Raw genomic sequence first — 19,568 nt, forward strand, 5'->3', positions numbered from 1 at the left:
GGCTATGGTTTATTTTAGCAGGTCTTTAGATTTTTCACGGAGGAAATTGTTCCAACAGTGCCTTCCTGTAGAATTCCAAATATTTTGAAAGATAATATAACAAACACTAATGTTTGAAATTGGGAAAATATCAAAGCCAGCAGGAAGGATGATTAACACTCATAAGAACGGTAGAGCCATTGCTGACACAGTTTTCAGGTAAGCAAACACTTCATTGCTCCTTACAAAGTAATTGAAAGACAACTCATCAAAGACAAATAATTGAAAAACAGCTGGAATAATTTAGATGTGAAATTATCTTTTAAGAAGTTTCCATTTTCACTCGGTGATAAGTGGCGAAATTATTTCTTCAAGAGCTACTCTACACTCTTTGTGAACATTTCCTTCTTTCTCATTCCAGATTTTTCTTCAGTCCTAACCTTCTTTCTCCGAATGGGGGAAGTCAGAAAGGCAATTTTTTGTTCTATGGCAAAGAAACAAGAAAATAAATTATCGAACTAAACTGGAACTCAATCCAAACTGCTTTTGTTCTTCCCATTCTTTTGAGGCATCACACGCGAGAACCTGAATCTCTTAGAAAACAATGGAACGATATAGAAAACGACAAAACCATTTTAATCTGAAATTTAATTCTTTGATAATATAGCATTGTGACAGATGTTTAGTTATGTGGCAATATTTTAGGCTTTCAAGTCACTAAATGTATCAGAACTACAAGGTAGAACTACCTCGCATAATTGCCCAGTGTTGTGGTGGCAAACATCAGACTCTACAATGTAACATGTTCAGAGACTGGGAATCATTCTTTAAGGCTGGCAGCCAGCCACAAGTTTTTATTCCAATTTAAACAGAACACACCACCTCTCCTAGTTCCCCTTTCCACTGTGAAGCAAATATCTCCTGTGAGACCAGTATCCTAAGGGGAGCAAACACAAGTGGAGAGATGGCTGACACATATATTTCTACACTGAAGCTTCCAGAGAAGAAAATGGTTTGTTTTGTTTAATTCTTTAGCTATTTATCACCCCGATATGACTCTGTGTATTCTTAAAAAATAGGAAATAGCCATTTTAAATATAAACACAGACCTGTGAGTACTGCAAAGGAAAAACATGGGCTTCCAGTGCCAGAAAGATTTGAATGTAATCTGTTCCTCCCCATCCTAACTGGTAACCTTAGGTCAGTCATTCAACCTTTCAGAGTCTCTCCCTCATCCACAGACTGGGGTAATACAACTCATGATTTGGGCTGTGGCTAGGGTTAGTAGAGATAATACATGTAAGCAAGTGGAAAAAAGGTTGATGATAGGTTTTGTGGGGAATAAAAATAGAGTGGGTATTTATGATTTGGAGCAATTGGGCAGCAAAATTTCTTAGAAAAATATTTTCCTGGTCTTCTAGAGGTCTCCAGGAAAACAAAAATTCCCCCTGAAATGAACTCCTGTATACCACCCCAAAACAGATACCTGCATTCTCCATTGGTCTCAAGATAATTGCTGGGAGCTGCTAAAACCAACTAAGACTCGAGGGAAACCCCAATATTCTATAGCAGAAATGACCTGGATTAAGGAAAGAAACAAAGCAAGAAGGCTGACATCATATGCAAGAATGAGAGAGTAGCTAAGAGTTGGACTTGGCTGTATTTCCTACCAGCTGCGAAACTGCTGAATTTTTTATTTTTATGCTTGCACCTGCAAAAATTAAAAAGTTTTAAAAACCAAACCAACAAACATAAAACTATTTTATTGAAAAGCCTGGTTGCTTACTTGATTAATAGAACACTTAGTAAATCAAGGTGAAACTGATTAGGCACTACTTAGTCAGATACAAGTTGTCGTTCCTTTTGGTGTTTAAAAAGCCTGCACCGTATAAGATGTGTTGCCATGGCTGCTAAACACAGGAAGTTGCATTTTACTGTTGTTTCCAAATATGCTGAATGTCACAATCTAAAGAGAAAAGAAAGGTCTGTTTTGTGATTCCATTAACTTCAGATGTTTTAAGTAAAGACCACCTATCAATTCAGTGTAGATGACAAAGTCCCAGAGGATTCTTGATTATGAGACTCATGTTAGCCAGTGGACTGGCTAAGAAATCGTTATCAAAGGGTCCTCTGTTTATTCTGCCTTTCCCTTTTTAAGATCTAGCAGGAACCTTATGCTCATTCTCTTTGCCTCTAAGACTGGAGTACCCAGCAGTGAAAATAAACATGGACCAGCACTGCAAATCCACAAGCAATTATTAATTAAATCCTTATCAGTTATTCCATTGTCTATAGTAAGACATTTTTATGCCTTAGGATATTGAATGTTGAATCTGAAATAAGGTCTTGGATCCAAGTAAAGTGTTCCCAACTTGGAAGAACACCAATATTCTTTGACTTTTAACCTTCCTCAGAATGAGTGATCAGCATAGTCTAATCTGCAAGATGCCTTACAAGTCTACAATGACTGAGTTACAACTAAAGGGTGTAGAGGTTTGGCTAAGAGCTTCTGCACACCCTGACCCCCACGCCCACTCCTTCATAACCCAGATTCTGATCAGAGCCTAAGAGAGGAGTCTTGTTTGCAGCCTTTGTGATATGCTTGTATCTCGCCATCCCAGGGCAATTTCTGGTCCAAGAGATGCCTATAAAATTAAATAATTTCTGAGGTTTAGGGAGAGTTTTTAATTATTTTACAAAAGGATCTAGGACCACCAGATTCTTATGCACCCAAATCTTATTTGTGTGCTTAAGCAGCTTGAGGGATTTTTTTCCATAAAATAAGGAATTTTGAACCTAGAGGAGATGGGTGTGCTTTTGAAGCACTATCTTCATGTCTTGCGACAAGATAAGCAGTCCACCAGAACTGACCCTGACCGCGTCAGTTAAGAGTTTCCTACGAGATCTACGAAGTGATAGGAAGACATCACTGGAAGCCTGCTACGTGGTTTACAATGCATATGGGCTAGAATACAAATGGGGTTAGTCATAATGAATCACCTTCGAACTACTAACCTGTCTCAATGGGGCTGCTGCATTTTCTGGCAAGAACATTCTTGTTCTGGCTTTACTTTGACAGGTGTATAAACACCATCTTTTTTAAACACGCTTATTCATTTTTTTTCTTATTTTAGCAGCTCTTTGCAAAGAGACATGTCACCCTGCAGATTTCAAACACATCTAAGACAATGAAAGCATACAAAACCAAACACAGAAAAGGAAAAATATATACGTAGTGACATTTGGGAGCAAAACATTTCTCCAAATAGAGTGCTTCACACTCAGGGCCCTCAAAGAAGATTATAAAACCAGTCAGGTGGCCACATTAGTTACTGCACACCGGGATTAGGATCCTACTAAGTAGTTTTGTGTTTTTTTTTTCCTTAACATTACTCAATCAATTTGGTGCTCCATACTGGTATTGATTTCTTACACAATGGCAGAAACATAATGTCACATATTCCACTTCTTTATTTCCTTTTCTTTCTTCCTTCCTTTCCCTCCCTTTCTTCCTTTTTTCCTCCTCCTTCTCCTCCCTCTCTCCTTCCTTCCCTCTCTGCTTCTTTTTCTTCCTCCTTCTTCTCCTCCCTCCCCTCCTTCCCTCCCTCTCTCTCTTCCTTCCTTCCTTTCCTTCCTTCCCTCTGCCTTCCTTCCCTCTTCCCTCCATCCCTCTCTTCCTTCCTTCTTTCCCTCCTTCCTTTCTTTTAAGACAGGGTCTCATTCTGTCTGTCACCCAGGCTGGATGGAGTACAGTGGCATGATCACGGCTCACCACAGCCTTGATCTCCTGGGTTCAGGTGATCCTCCCACCTCGGTCTCTTGGGTAGCTGGGATTAGAGGTGCACACCACTACACCCAGATAATTTTTTTCTATTCTGTGTACAGACAGTTTTCACCTAATTGCCCAGGCTGGTCACCAACACATATTCCATTTTCTTTTTTTTTTTGAGACAGAGTCTTGCACTGTCACCTGGGCTGAAGTGCAGTGGGGTGATCTCGGCTCATTGCAACCTCCACCTCCCAGGTTCAAGCGATTCCCCTGCCTTAGCCTACAGGGTAACTGGGATTACAGGCACTGGACACCACGCCCAGCTAATTTTTTGTATTTTTAGTAGAGACGGGGTTTCACTATGTTGGCCAGGCTGGTCTTGAATGCCTGACTTGCAATCCACGTGCCACCACACCCGGTTTTTAGTAGAGATGGGGTTCCACTATGTTGGCAAGATTGGTCTCGAACTCCTGACCTCAGGTGATCCAACTGCCTCAGCCTCCCAAAGTGCTGGGATTACAGGCGTAAGCCACTGTGCCCAGCCACATATTCCATTTTCTAAGTTTACTACATATACTCTACAGCCTATGCTTTACCTCCTGAGAGGTACTGCCTAGTCATATTGGTTAATTCCCGTTGCTGAAAATCACCTTTGATAACTCCTCTTACTCAACTCATATCTACTGAATATGGCACTGTTGAGGTGAGTGGGGAAGAGGCCTTAATCGGTTAAGAGACAAAATCGAAAAATCAGAAAAAAGACAATGGGTGCAGTGTGCTTATGGGACATTGCTAATAGATACTGGTTACAGGGACATTGCTTAAAGTCCTTAACTGGCGTATTTTAAAAATACAGAAAAAGGGGCTGGGTGCAGTGGCTCATGTCTGTAATTTCAGCACTCTGGGAGGCCAAAGCAGGTGGATCACCTGAGGTCAGGAGTTCGAGACCAATCTTGCCAACATGGTGACACCCCGTCTCTACTAAAAATACAAAAATTAGCCGGGTGTTCTGTCACATGCTTGTAGTTCCAGTTACTTGGGTAGCTTGAGGCAGGAGAATCACTTGAACACGGGAGGCGGAAGTTGCAGTGAGCTGAGATCACGCCACTGCACTCCAGACTGGGTGACAGAGCAAGACTCTGACTCAAAAAGCAAAAACAAAAAAAAGGACATTGCTATGGACTGAATTGTGTCCCTCAAAATTTAAATGTTGAAATCTTAACTCCCAGTACCACAACATGAGTCCATATTTGCATACAGGGCCTTTAAAAGGTAAAATTAAGGTAAAATAAGGTCATATGGATGGGACCTACTCCAATGGGGTCCTCATAAGAGGATAATATGTGAGCACAGACATGTGTGTGCACAGAGGATAGACTATACGAGCACCCAGAGAGAAGGCAGCCATCTACAAGTTAAAGACAGAGACTCTGTGCAGAAACTCACCCTGCTGACACCTTGATCTTAGACCTCCGGCCTCCAGAACAGTGAGGAAATACATTTCTGTTGTTGTAGCCACCCAGTCTGTGGTATGGTGTTATGACAGCCCCAGCTGACTAATACTGTACAGACATTTACTATTATCTATAAAGTTATTTATTAATATGTCGAAGGTAAAGTGAAAATGTCACACGGCTTTCAACCTCACCTCCACCTCATCCCACTTGAAAGAGGGAAAAAGAAAAGTTCTTTGAAGGATTTTGCTATGATTACTTTATAATGGCTTCCTAAATTAAAACATTCTTGTTTGGAAAATGAGGTATACGTGTGTTCTGACATTCTGTGGTTGGATGACTGAAGGGGATTCAGTTTTTAAAAAGTGTACGCTTCTAAATTCTTCTAAAAATCTCATGTTTGATTTTATCCTTTTCATGTTTTCTTTAAAAAATTGGCAGTCAAGTACTTTCCAAGCGACAGAACATTAGTTGTGCACAGATGTATACAATCCTGCTTTAGAAGCCTTTAGGAAAATGAAACACAGCGCAGTCAGGCCAACAGGAACCCACGGCGTGAGCTCAGTTAACTTGTTCTGGTTTATTCCAAGTTTCCATTCTCACTCGGCTCTTTCATAAACAGGTTGGCCAGTCAGCACAAGTTAACTTTACAGATGCAGAAGAAATTTTGAAATACACAAAATCCCTTTATAAGAGATTAAATTGATCAGCACAATCCTGAATCATCCTGTTAGACTGCCCTTCTCTGTCCTGTGAGCCACCCAGCTGTTGTCAGAAACATTTTTATACAAGAAGCCAGGTCAGAGGCAATGTTCAGCATGCCCTGGAACACCTTAGCCAACAAACAGTGGCCTTCCACTGCGAGGCTGAAAAACTCTTTAGAAAAAGCTTTTAAGAGACCCCAATTAACATTGAATGGAATTTACTTCACACTGGGCAATGGACTGCAAATAGGCACAAAATTGAAAAGAAAGGATGCCTGAAGTACAAACAGAGGTGAAAATAAAAAGCCAAACATTATCCAAAAAGGAACGCATGAACAGAAGCCTTAAATAAATGATTGCTTCCTTTTGGAATTTTCAGAATTTGCTGCCTACAGTTCTAAAAGGGAAAAGGGCTCAGCCTCCTTTTCAGAAATATATTTACTAAAATCTTTCTTATAGTTCCTCCTACTCGCTATTAAACAGCTATTTTCATCCAGTGCCCTGTTCTTTGACTTTGGTTTTGGGGTTAAGTAATGAGTAGGCAGCACCCTCAGATGAAGTTCACAGGGGTCTTCTTGAAAAGGCAACAAGTTGAAATTCTGTGGCTTTTTCCTAAACAGTAATTGGCATTCTGCTGATAACTTCCTTGCCTTCGAAATGAAGGCAACTATATATTTACTTCAAACCTAGTCATTGTGGGAAATGCATTATTTTGCTGCTTGTAATATTAACAAAATGTCCATAAAAGCAAACAGGTTTCTGGCAATAATATTCCATCAGAATCTTAACATTCTACTTGACAATAGGAATATTTGCTCATGAACAGTAAATATGAATGACCTGGTTCATCCCCGCATTTGTGTACAGAACATCAGAATCTGTGAACTGGATACTTTGTAACTTTTGCCTCAAGTAAAGAGAAAGACACGCATAAAGATTCAAATGAGAATTTTTTTATTTAAATACAGAAGGTCCCTGATTTACCATGGTTTGACTATTTTTTTTTTTAACTTTATGATGGGCTTATCAAGATGTAACTCCATCATAAGTTGAGAAGCATCTGTATAGTCCGACTAACCTACAATTTGTTTTCCAGAAGATGTTTCTCACCTTAAGAATCCCCTGGAATAGCCGGGCGTAGTGGCTCATGCCTGTAATCCCACCACTTTGGGAAGCCGAGGCGGGCAGATCACCTGAGGTTGGGAGTTAAAGACCAGCCTGACCAACATGAAGAAACCCTGTCTCTTCATGAAACACAAAATTAGCTGAGCGTGCTGGCACATGCCTGTAATCTCAGCTACTCAGGAGGCTGAGGGAGGAGATTTGCTTGAACCTGGGAGGCGGAAGTTGCAGTGAGCCAAGATCATGCCATTGCACTCCTGCCTGGGCAACAAGAGTGAAAACTCCATCTGTGGTCAGGGGAAGAATCATTTGAATGTTTATTGAAAACACAGATTCTGAGACCCCTCTCCAAAAGGTTTTGATTTTGCTGATCTAGAATATGGGACCCAGCAATCAGTATTTTGCACACTAGGTGAGTCTCACAATTTGTGAAATATCAACGGTAGTTTCTAATACCCCCAGGATCCTATCAGAACCAGCATCCTATAAAGATGATGCATCCCTAAAATAAAAACACAGAAAAATACAGGAATACTACAATTATTCACTGTAAATCTTAAATGTGAGTCTTATTTTAAAAATGCCAGCACATTATTATCACAGTAAACACATTTTTAAATTGTCTATGTAACATAAATCTTTTAAACTTCCATAAAGTATTTTTTAGACCATTGCAACAAGCCGGGTCCAAGCTGAGATCTTGTGTGACCATCACCCAAGAAAGTCTTTTGAAATGAGTTAAAATCTATTTGCTAAAGAGAAAAAACAAGTTGTCTACATAAAGGTAAAACGTTCATCATGATTAACTGGGAGGGATGGCGGGTGTTTGTGCATATTACAACAAGTTTGCTTTGCTACCTTCTGACCCAGCCAAGCTATCAACCAAGCATGAAGCCAGAATAAAGATACGTTCTAATACAAAGACTCAAAAAACATACTCCCCGTGAGCTTTTCTCAAGAAGCACCCTGTGTGCTCTGCCAAAATAAGGAAATAGACCCAGAAGAAAAAAAAAGGTGTGGGATCCAGCAATCTGGAGATTCAACACAAGAGGAAAGTGGAAGGAATCTCCCTGGTGTAGTGAACAGAGATCCCAAGACAACAGTCGGACAGTGGGCTCAGAGAAAACCCAGTTCACACGGAAAGAGGACAAAGACTATGCATGAACTTTTTAAAGATGAACCTGAAAGAATAACTCAAGTGTTTGAACATATTGAGAAGCAATTTATTAAAAACATAACAAGAGAAAGTGTGCGGATGAGTGTACAGGACACTTAGCAAGCTAACAAAAACACCAGTAAGAGAAACAAGATATGCAGGAGAGAAAAAGTAATCGTGGTTTACACCACAAGCCTTAGCTGTCATTGGCATTTCTGCTGTTACATGGACTACTGATATAATCAAAAGCACTATACAAGAATGTTGGTGCTGGGCATGGTGGCTCACGCCTGTAATCCCAAACACTTTGGGAGCCAAGGTGGGTGAATCACTTGAAGTCAGGAGTTCAAGACCAGCCTGGCCAACATGGCAAAACCCCATCTCTACTAAAAATACAAAAATTAGCTATGCGTGGTGGCAGGTGCCTGTAATCTCGGCTACTCGGGAGGCTGAGGAAGAGAGAATTGCTTGAACCTACGAGGTGGAGGTTGCAGTGAGCCGAGATTAGGCCACTGCTCTCCAGCCTGGATGAGAGAGAGAGACCTGGTCTCAAAAAAAAAAAAAAAAAAAAAAAAAAAAAAAAAGAATGTTGAGAAGATGAGAAAATGGGAGAATAGGAAATATTTAATTTTGAAATGGGGAGGGACAGGGGTTGGGGCAGGGTGAAAAGAGCGTTATGTCCTCAGGTTCCGTACCGTGAGCTCAGTGGATAATTTGTCATGCTGAACAATCAATCAATAGGTAGCAAAGAGCATGCTATTTAGAGACTGGAGAATTAAAGATTAAAGAATCAGTTTAAACAACTCCACATTTCTTAGATGCTCCTGAACTTTCTACTCAGTTCCTACTACTCTACTAATATATGACCTGGCCAAACAGAGCTATTCATTTATTTGACAAATAGTTTTGGTGTCAGGCATATATCTAGGAATAAGAAGAGACATTGGTGAACAAGACAGATAACGTCTTGTAGATCATGGAGCTTATGTTCCAGCAAAGAGAGACAATGAATAAAACAAACAAACAAGACCATCTGAGCGCTAAGGGCAATGAAGGCACAGAGAGTTGTGAGTGGGCCCGGGCGGGTTATTCTGGAGAGGGGTAGGCAGGGAAGTTCTCTACAAAGCACAAGGATGCAGCTGAAACAAGGAGTTAGCTTTGCAAAGAGCCAAGGGAAGAGTGTCTCAAACAGGGAGCAGCCATGGCCAAGGTCCATGGGTAGGACTGAGCCAGACTTGCTTGAGGATTGAAAAAGGCAGTGAGATTGCAGCACTAGAGAGGGACCAGGGCAAAGTGATGGAAGATGAGGTCAGAGGGGTGGGCAGGGATCATATAGGCACATGTACAGCCTCGAGGGCCACACTATGCATCTGGATTTCATTCCAAGTGCAGTGGGAGGACAGGAAGGTTTTGAGTGAGTGAGTGACATGATTTATGCTTTAAGAAATTACTTTAGCTGTTCTGTGGAAAATGAATTGCAGAAGGGTGGGAACAGAAGTCAGAGAGCAGCCGGAATCTATTGCAATTGTCCATGTAATGGATGGCCCCAGAGCTTGGATGGTGGCAGTAGGGACAGATGGAAGAGCATGGACTTGAGATATATTTGGGAAGAGAAAAGGACAGGACCTGCTGATGGATCCATGTGGAGGGACAAGGCAAACCTAAGAATAACTCCTACATCTTTGACTAGAATAAGTGAGTGGCTGGATCATCTGGTGAAATGAAGAAGTCAAGCGAAGAACTGGCTTGGAGGACAAAATCAAACCTTCTGTTTAGATCTATGTTACCTCAGGGATGCCCAGCAAGTTTTCAAGCAGATCTGTCAAACAGGGAGTTGCACATTTAAGCCTGGAGTGCAGAGAGAGGTCAGAGTTGCAGGCACAAACTCTGTAACTCTGAGAGTTGGGTGAGACCCTACTCCCATTTCTTTACCCAACCCCTCAGCCCAGATCAGGCATCCCTTCACCTTGCTGGATTATTCCAGCCTACTTCTTGGTCCCACTTTCAGTCTCGTCCCATGAAATCTATACTGCAGGTCACAGGCCGACTCATCCCCAGAGGCAAAGCAATAATCATTTCTCTGGTTTGATTAAAAAGAAAAAAACTTCAGTGGTTCCCATTGTCTGTGGCTTTCAGTATTGCCATCCACTCTCCTTCTCAGAGCCTGAATTCTTGTCCCCATTCAGTATTTTGCCGCCCTGATCTAGTCCTACAATCCTCTAGGATACGTATCCCTTCCCTTCCACTATCATTTCTGCACATTTTCACTAAGCATCTTCTAGGCTTGGATGCTTTGTGGGCAGAGTCTGTGTATGATTTATCTTTGAAACTTCCCACATTGCTTAGCATAACTAACCTTATACATAACAACTTTAATTTTGGAACTGTTTTCTGGATGAAGGTGCCACTCTTCTCCTTCTTAATATCCCCTCATAAAACAGGCTGATTTGTGGGAATATACCTGCCAAGCACATACCAGCACAGCTTTCCAGGATATTCTTAAGCAAAACAGCACTTCAGTCCTTCCTTGGCAACCAAATTTCCTTAGTGTTAAGGGCTGCAGTGTTTTACTTGCCAGAAGGTTGATATGAATAAAAACATCCAGGCCCTTGAAATGAAAATAAATGGAGGGATGGTTTATAAATATAAATGATAATGGTTAGACTGACCTTTTAGCGAGTAATGCGATTTGCCTATTCCTTTCTGGATTTCTGTAGTTTTGGTTTTTGTTACCCTGTTTTTGCGGGGAAGACACAAGATGTGTTTATTTTCTTAAGTCTATTTCTATCCTGAATACCACTTTTACATCAGTTGAGTCTTCACTAAATATTAATCTTTTCTCCCAAGAATAGAGATTAGCAGTTAATCTGCTATAGTAAAGTCCCCAAAGAAAAGAAATACCATTTGACCCAGCAATCCCATTACTGGGTATATACCCAAAGGATTATAAATCGTTCTAATATAAAGACACATGCACACGTATGTTTATTGTGGCACTGTTTACAATAGCAAAGACTTGGAACCAACCCAAATGCCCATCAATGATAGACTGGATAAAGAAAATGTGGCACATATGCACCATGGAGTATTATGCAGCCATAAAAAGGATGAGTTCATGTCCTTTGCAGGAACATGGATAAAGCTGGAAACCATCATTCTCAGCAAACTGACACAACAGAAAACCAAACACCACATGTTCCCACTCATAGTGAGTGTTGAACAATGAGAACACATGGACACAGGGAGGAGAACATCACACACTGGGGCCTGTCAGGGGGTGGGGGGTTAGGGGAAGGATAGCAGGGGATGGGGGGATTGGGGAGGGATAGCATTAGGAGAAATACCTAATGTAGATGACAGGGTGATGGATGCAGCAAACCACCATGGCACATGTATACCTATGTAACAAACTTGCACATTTTGCACATGTACCCCAGAACTTAAAGTATAATTTTAAAAAATTATTATAGCTTTAAAAATTAACATTAATTCATTATCATTAAATATCTAATCAGTAAAAAAAAAAGAAAAAAGTTGACATTTTTCCTCTATTCAAATTAAATAGGCTTAATTGTAAGACCAACGAAGCAGGTTTCTTATCTCCTTCCCTACTGCGTTAAGAAGGCAACAGGTGAAGTGTGACTTGCTCACTGGCCATTATGTTTTCAGACTGCTAAATATAAAATAAACTTACTATTTTATTTTTCAGACTGCTAAAAATAAAATTAAAATATTTGGGATATTACTCACTCAACAAAGCTGATGAGCTGTGGACCAAGGAGAAGCAGCTGATGTTGAAATTTTGCTCACATTCTTTCTCTCAAAGGAAGTGACGTTTGCATTATTATCAGACTAAAAAAAACAAATCTAAAAAGAAGGGTTTTTTTTTTTTTTCATCACTGACAAGAAAAAAAAAGTAGCTGAAAACCAGCCATTGAGCTTAAAGCTCAGAATCCACACAGCTGGAGAAGAGCTAGTACAGTTGCAGGTCAGCTCATGACTGTAATGACAGTCGAGGTCCAAGTGGACGGTGGAAATGGAAACCTTGGCTTTGATCATGTCCAAAGCAGGGGAAAGCCATGACTGTCACACTAACTCTTCAATACTGAAGTTCCTCTCTTGTATGTGTGTGTCCATATAAATTTTTCTTTACATATTTAAAAATGGAATCATATTGCTTCACAACCCTGCCTTTTCACATGTTGGTTATTTATAATTAAAAATTGCCTTTTAAAAATATTTTTACATCATTTTTAAATGGCTTATTGTATCACATGTCTGTATTTCCATCAATTCAACTTGATGTTTGACATGTTATTTCCAATTTTTGGCTTTTATTAAAATTGTTTTTATGAGCAATTAATTATTTCTTTTACAATATATTTCTATAAGTGGAACTACTGGGTCTAAGTAGCAGTCTAAGTGCACCTTTTTTTTTTTTTAATTGAGATGGAGTCGTACTCTGTTGCCCAGGCTAGAGTGCAGTGGATCGGTCTCGGCTCACTGCAACCTCCAACTCCCAAGTTCAAGCAATTCTCCTGCCTCAGTCTCCCAAGTAGCTGGGATTACAGGTGCCCACCACCATGCCCAGAGAATTTTTGTATTTTTAATAGAGAAGGGGTTTCACCATGTTGGTCAGGCTAGTCTCAAACTCCTGACCTCGGGTGATCCACCTGCCTCGGCTTCCCAGAGTGCTGGGATTATAGAAACGAGCCACCACGCCTGGCCTAAGTGCACATTTTAAGACTTTTAATATATCTTGCCAAACTGCTTTCCTGATAAGTTGTACCTATTTAAATTACCACAGAACAATTGTCTTTTGGGAATTACTCACTTTAATCTTTGCTAGATTCATGGGTAATCAGTGGCATCCCCCTTTTGTTTCTTTCATTTAATTGCTTAAACCGTATTTTATAGCTTAAGTGGTCACTTATGTTTCTTCTTCAGTCAAGTAACATGGGCAAGCTACTTAGCTCTTTTACTTTGGTTTTCTTCATTTATAAAATGGGGATATTAATATTAGTTACCCCGGATGAATATCATAAGTATTAAAAAGTTAATTCAAGTTAAGCACTTAGAGTAGTTCCTGGCCCATTGTGAGTTCACAATTACAGCCATTAGATATTTTGGAAAACGCCTGTTCATGTTATTTACTGGTTTTCCTATGTGGTTATCTTTTTGTTATTGATTTTTAAGAGGTCTTACTACATTAATGATAATAATTTTTCATATGCAATTAAATATTTCTGTCAACTTTATGATTTTCCTTTTCAACTTTCTGATGTTAATTTTTTTGGCCATGTAGAAGTTTTAAGTTTTATATTATTAAATCTACTCATCATAAGCCAGAATAAATTACAGAGATCAAATATTCAAAATATGAGAAAAATAGCAGAGGAAAGCATTTTTGAAATAGCCTTAGTTTGTAAGAAAGAAAATGACTAATCTATTTGACTTAAAATTTTAAAGTTTTCATATTAAAAAAATATAAACAAGCTTAGGGTACAAGAAAATTTTTTTAAATGTTTACAATACATGATAGACATAAGGCTAATCTCCTGAATATACAACTCTGTAAGAAACCATAAAAACGAGGAAAGACTGTAAATAGGCAATTCAAAGAAATGGAAATATAAATGGCCTACACCTCATAATCAAAATAAGATGCCGTTTTTTACATATAGATTTACAAAGATTCTAAAACATTACTTGTGCACAGCACTGTGGTTATGTACAGTTGTGTAGAATGTTGACTGCAGAAGGACACCTAGGTAAGAGAATGAGTGGGAACTAAAGTCCTGCTAATGTTTCACTTGTTAAGTCTGTGCTGGGGAGCTACCACACCCAGAGGAAGTGACTTCTAATTCTCCTATGGGCTAAGAGTGACCCTGAAATGCAGTGGTGGTGACAAAGTACAGAAACAGAAATTCTCATATAATAAGCAGATATAGCCGGGCGTGGTGGCTCACGACTGTAATCTCAGCACTTTGGGAGGCCGAGGCGGGCGCATCACCTGAGGTCAGGAATTCGAGACCACCCTAGCCAACATGGTGAGACGCCGTCTCTAGTAAAAATACAAAAATTAGCCGGGCGTGGTGGCAGGAGCCTGTAATCCCAGCTACTCTGAAGGCTGAGGCAGGAGAGTCACTGAGGCAGGAGGTGGAGTTTGTGATGAGCTGAGGTGCCACTGCACTCTACCCTCGGTGACAAAGCGAGACTCTGTCTCAAAAAAAAAAAAGGCAGATACACTGAGAGAGCCTCTTTGACAGTAATTTAGCAAAGTCTATCAAAATAAAACACACAAATCTTTTGACCTAGCAACTCTGCTGCTAATATGTCATTAGTTGTCCATATAATGGATGGCCCCAGAGCTTGGACGGTGGCAGTAGAGACAGATGGAAGAGCATGGACTTGAGATATATTTGGGAAGAAAAAAGGACAGGACCTGCTGATGGATCCATGTGGAGGGAAAAGGCAAACCTAAGAATAACTGTTAGATCTTTGACTAGAATAAGTGAGTAGTTGCGGTATCATTTGGTGAAATGTAGAAGTCAAGGGAAGAATTGGCTTGGAGGACAAAATCAAATCTTCTGTTTAGACCTGTGTTAACTCTGGGATGCCCAGCAAGTTTTCAAGCAGACCTGTCAAGCAGGGAGTTGCACATTTGAGCCTGCAGTGCAGAGAGAGGTCATAAATATGGATATTCATTTCAGCATTGTTCACAATAGCATACACATATGCAAAGAACCCCAGAACAATATTAAATACAACAGGATTCTTTTAAAGGAAGTTTTGATATATCCACATACTATAATAGTGTTCATTTATAGGATTAAAGAGATCAAGATGGAAATATTTTCAAGTTATATTACATGAAAAATTCAAAGTATAGAGAAGTAAGTATAGTATGTCTTATTTATCTGCTGATAAAGAGACATCTATGAATGAAAACTATGTGGAATGAAAAAAAAAAAATTCATGCTGGGTTATAGATGGAAAGTGGAACTGGGGGATTCTAGGAGGCAGTAAACTCATTTTTATCCCAAACCATCTTGTAATGTTTGACTTCTGACTATGTGCATATTATACTATAAAGAAAACAAACTCTATCAATTTTGGTCTTTAGGACTTCTTCCTGTGCCTGGTTTACAAGGAAATGGATAAATATTCTCGACAAGACAAATACAGGGCCCTGAACAAAACTTGGAGATACAGATAAATACAGGTTCCATCTCAACCTAGGTGTGACCCTGCACACTTTATTCACTTGTTCTCTTGTCCCTAAAAATGGGGACAGTGGCATTGTCTGCCCTTTCAACCCAAGGGATGAAAAGAAGCAACTGAGTGCTGGTCCGTGGCACCGAGAAAATGGGGTGGGGCTGGGGAAACAGTTACTAGATTCAGACACTACATTTCAGACAACAGAGCTGGAGTAATGTAATTCTTGGACTCAAAAAAGAATATAAATAATACATACCCCTCATTCATATTATCGTTGGCTTAAAGCAGTCAGGCTGTTTATTGAGACTATTTGTCAACTCATTCATATATTCATAAAAAATTATCGTATCCAATCTACCATGCTCTATACTTGACAATGAAATACTAGATGTCTCAGTCCTCCTAGGGAATGATGCCAGAGAGTACTGGAACCACCCTATTGAGGGCATATCGTTTTAGCCTGTACTTAGAAACAATGGACCCAATACCTGTAAACCTAACCTAGCAACATACAAAAAAAGTTATACACACTATCCAAGTGGGATTTATCCCAGGAATACAAGGTTGATTTAACAACCAAAAATCAATTAATGTAACATGCCAAACAAATAAAATAAAGGACAAAAATCATATGATCATCTCAACAGAGGCAGAAAAAAACCTTTGACAAAATTGAGACTGGGGGCCAAGTCTCACGCCTGTAATCCCAGCACTTTGGGAGGCTGAGGCGGACAGATCACGAGGTCAAGAGATCAAGACCATCTTGGCCAACATGGTGAAACCCTGTCTCTACTAAAAATACAAAAATTAGCCGGGCATGGTGGCATGCGCCTATAGTAACAGCTACTTGGGAGGCTGAGGCGGAAGAATCGCTTGAACCCAGGAGGCAGAGGTTGCAGTGAGCCGAGATTGCGTCACTGCACTCCAGCCTGGCAACAGAGCAAGACTCCGTCTTAAAAAAAAAAAAAAAAAAAGACAAAATTGAACAATCTACATGATAAAAACATTGACAAACTAGTAATAGAAGAGAACTTTGTGACAAACAGAACTTATGAAGAAACCCATAGCTAATAGCGTACTTAATGGTTTAAAAAAAAAAAAAAGACCTGTTTTTGTTAGATCAGGAACAAGATAAAAATGCTCATAACTACCACTTCTATTTAACACTGGACCAAAGGTTCTAGCCTGAACTATTAAATAAGAAAAAATAAAAATAAAAGCAATCAACTCTAAAAGGAGGAATTAAAATGTTGTTTCTTTGCACATGTCGGTGTAAATATATCTTGTATATAGTATGATCTTGTATACAGAAAATCATAAGGAATCCACTGAAAAACTATTAGGACTGAAAAATTAGTTCAGGCTAGGCACGGTGCCTCACGCCTATAATCCCTGCATTTTGGAAGGCCCAGGTAGGTAGAACTCTTAAAACTCCAATGAAAGTCAAATTATCCAACTAAAATTAGACAAAGGATCTGAAGACATTTTTCCAAAGAAGATACACAAATGGCCAATAAGCACATGAAAAGATGCTCAAGATCATTAGTAATTAGGGAAAAGGAAATCAAAACCATGAGATACAGCTTCACACCTACTAAGACGGCTATAATCAAAAAGACAGTAACAAGTGTTGGTAAGGATGTGGAGAAATTGCAAGTTTCATATACAGCTGGTGGGAACATAAAGTGGCGTCGCTTCTTTAGAAACTGGCAACACCATAAAAGGTTAAACATAGAACTACCTACCACATAATCTGGCAATTCCACTACTAAATATACACCTGAGCAGTGAAAACATAGCTTTACAACAACTTGTACACAAAGTTCAGAGCAGCACTATTCATAAATAGCCCAAAGCAGAAATAACCCAAATGTCTATCAGCTGATAAACGGATAAATAAAATGTGGCATATTCATACAGTAGATACTATTTGGCAATAAAAAGAAATAAACAACTGATACATGCTATGACATGGGTGATCCTTGAAAACATGCTAACTGAAAGAAGCCAGTCACAAAAGGACATGTTATATGACTCCATTGACATGAAATGTTCTCAATAAGCAAATGTATACAGGCAGAAAAGTCAATTAGTGTTTAATTAGGGTAGAGGCCACTGCATGAATAAGGTGAGAATAGAGATTGAGGGTCACACAACACTGTGAATACACTGAAAAACAATGAACTGTACACTTTTCTTACCTTTTTTTTTTTTTTTTTGGACAGAGTCTCTCTCTGTTGCACAGGCTGGAGTGCAGTGGCGAGATCTCAGCTCACTGCAACCTCCTTCTCTTGGGTTCAAGCCATTCTCCTGCCTCAGCCTCGAACTGTACACTTTTCATGGGTGAATTTTATAGTATGTGAATTATACGTCAATACAGCTGTTTTTAAAAATAATGGATCTAACTGCATATTTTCAAAAATAATTATTAATGGTCTTCCTAGAACCTGGAGAATTAGGTGCAGCCTAAGCTGAAAGGCTCTAGAGAGCCTCAAGACAAAAGGGGGAGAAGCAAGGGAACTTCTAGCCTATAATGAAGATTTTTACAAAAGGCCAAATTGAGCGGTAAGTATGAATAATTAAACTCTGTGCTATTGATTCCTTAGACTTAAACAGATTTTCACCCACTAAGCATTTAAGATGAGCACCATCTTTAATACTGTAATCCTAAGCAGCTGCTCCAGACTTGAACAACTAGTTGATGGCTAAGATCAAACAGAACAAGGATCTTCACACCATCTGTAAAGCCAGAGTTAAACAGCTAACAAGGAGCGAACAAAATACCTGGAATAGTATAGGGTTTGACAGTCTGAGACGCATAAAGATACAGGCATGAATATAAAACTCGGAAAACGTTATTTTATTTAATTTTTTTTCTTTTGGTTTTTATTTAGAATCTGATGGCAAACCTTCAGGGAAATGGGGTAGCTTTAATAGACTTAGAGATACTGGATACCATGAGAAAACTGTTCTGCTTTTACAATATCACAGCTTAAGTCATAACCACCTTAACTGAAAAATAAAAAACCCTCTATGTATGATGTATGGATTGGCCATTTCAATTCATACAAACTTTTAATCCATAAAAATGATGACCTGCAATTTAAGTATAACACCATATCATATTTCTCTGAATTATCTTTTATGATCAAGCACAACTTTTTGTTTAAAACATTTTTTACTTAAGTAGATTGCACAGTTTCTCATTTTAATCAGTCATTTTATTTGAAATTATAGCAATCTAGATTTTTTTGCTGTACAGGGTAAGAGGCAGGGAGTCTCATTTTAGGATTTTATTTATTTATTATTTTTTTCCCCCCAGACAGAGTCTCACAGTGTCACCCAGACTGGAGTGCACCCAGAAGTGGCGTGATCTCAGCTCACTGCAACCTCCACCTCCCCAGTTCAAGTGATTCTCCTGCCTCAGCCTCCCGAATAGCTGGGTCTACAGATGCGTGCCACCCCACCCAACTAATTTTTTATGTTTTTAGTAGAGATGAGGTTTCACCATGTTTGACAGGATGGTCTCTATCTCCTGAGCTTGCGATCCACCCACCTCGGCCTCCCAAAGTGTTGGGATTAAAAGTATGAGCCACCGCACCGGACCCATTTTAGGATTTCATTTGCTTCTTAGACATCATTTATATAATATTCCTTGATTTTTATTAAGGCAAAATTTGCTTTTCTAATATTCACTCAAATAATATTTTGTGATAAATAACTAAATTCAGGACAATACTTTCTATATACCTGTTGTATGGAGTACTGATTTAATTCTATCTTTGCCGGCGCGCAAATTTAAAAATATAACCCTTTCTTGAAATGAAAAGAAGTCTCACATCACTTTAAGGTAAGACAAAGGAAACCAAGACTTATTTGCAGAAAATAGTTTACTAAATTTAAAATCCTACTCAACACCTCCCCCCCAAAATCTCTCGAAAAGCTACCAATATGAAGTCTTTTTGATGTTCGGGGCTGTAGCCATGTCATTAATGGTAAAGGAAGGTATACTGTAATCTTTTTCGGATTCTGATGTCTCTTCTTTGCGGAGGGGTCTTCTGCGGTATTAAGACAGCTCAGCAAAGTCTGTGGTATCTGAGCGAGTGATGCTGTGCTACCTAAAGAAACCCACTGGATATAAAGTAGGGAAGGGGGTTGGAATG

General features: G+C 39.4%; 1 protein-coding gene across 4 annotated transcripts in view; it reads right to left on the minus strand.

The window, feature by feature from the left end:
- The window catches only part of PHACTR2 (phosphatase and actin regulator 2), a 213,776-nt gene that overhangs the window by 123,420 nt on the left and 70,788 nt on the right, over nucleotides 1-19,568 (minus strand). The window lies entirely within an intron of this gene.

This window comes from Aotus nancymaae, unplaced genomic scaffold (assembly GCF_030222135.1).
Source record: "Aotus nancymaae isolate 86718 unplaced genomic scaffold, 86718_ANA_hifiasm-v0.15.2.pri h1tg000040l, whole genome shotgun sequence".
Taxonomy (NCBI): Eukaryota; Metazoa; Chordata; class Mammalia; order Primates; family Aotidae; genus Aotus; species Aotus nancymaae.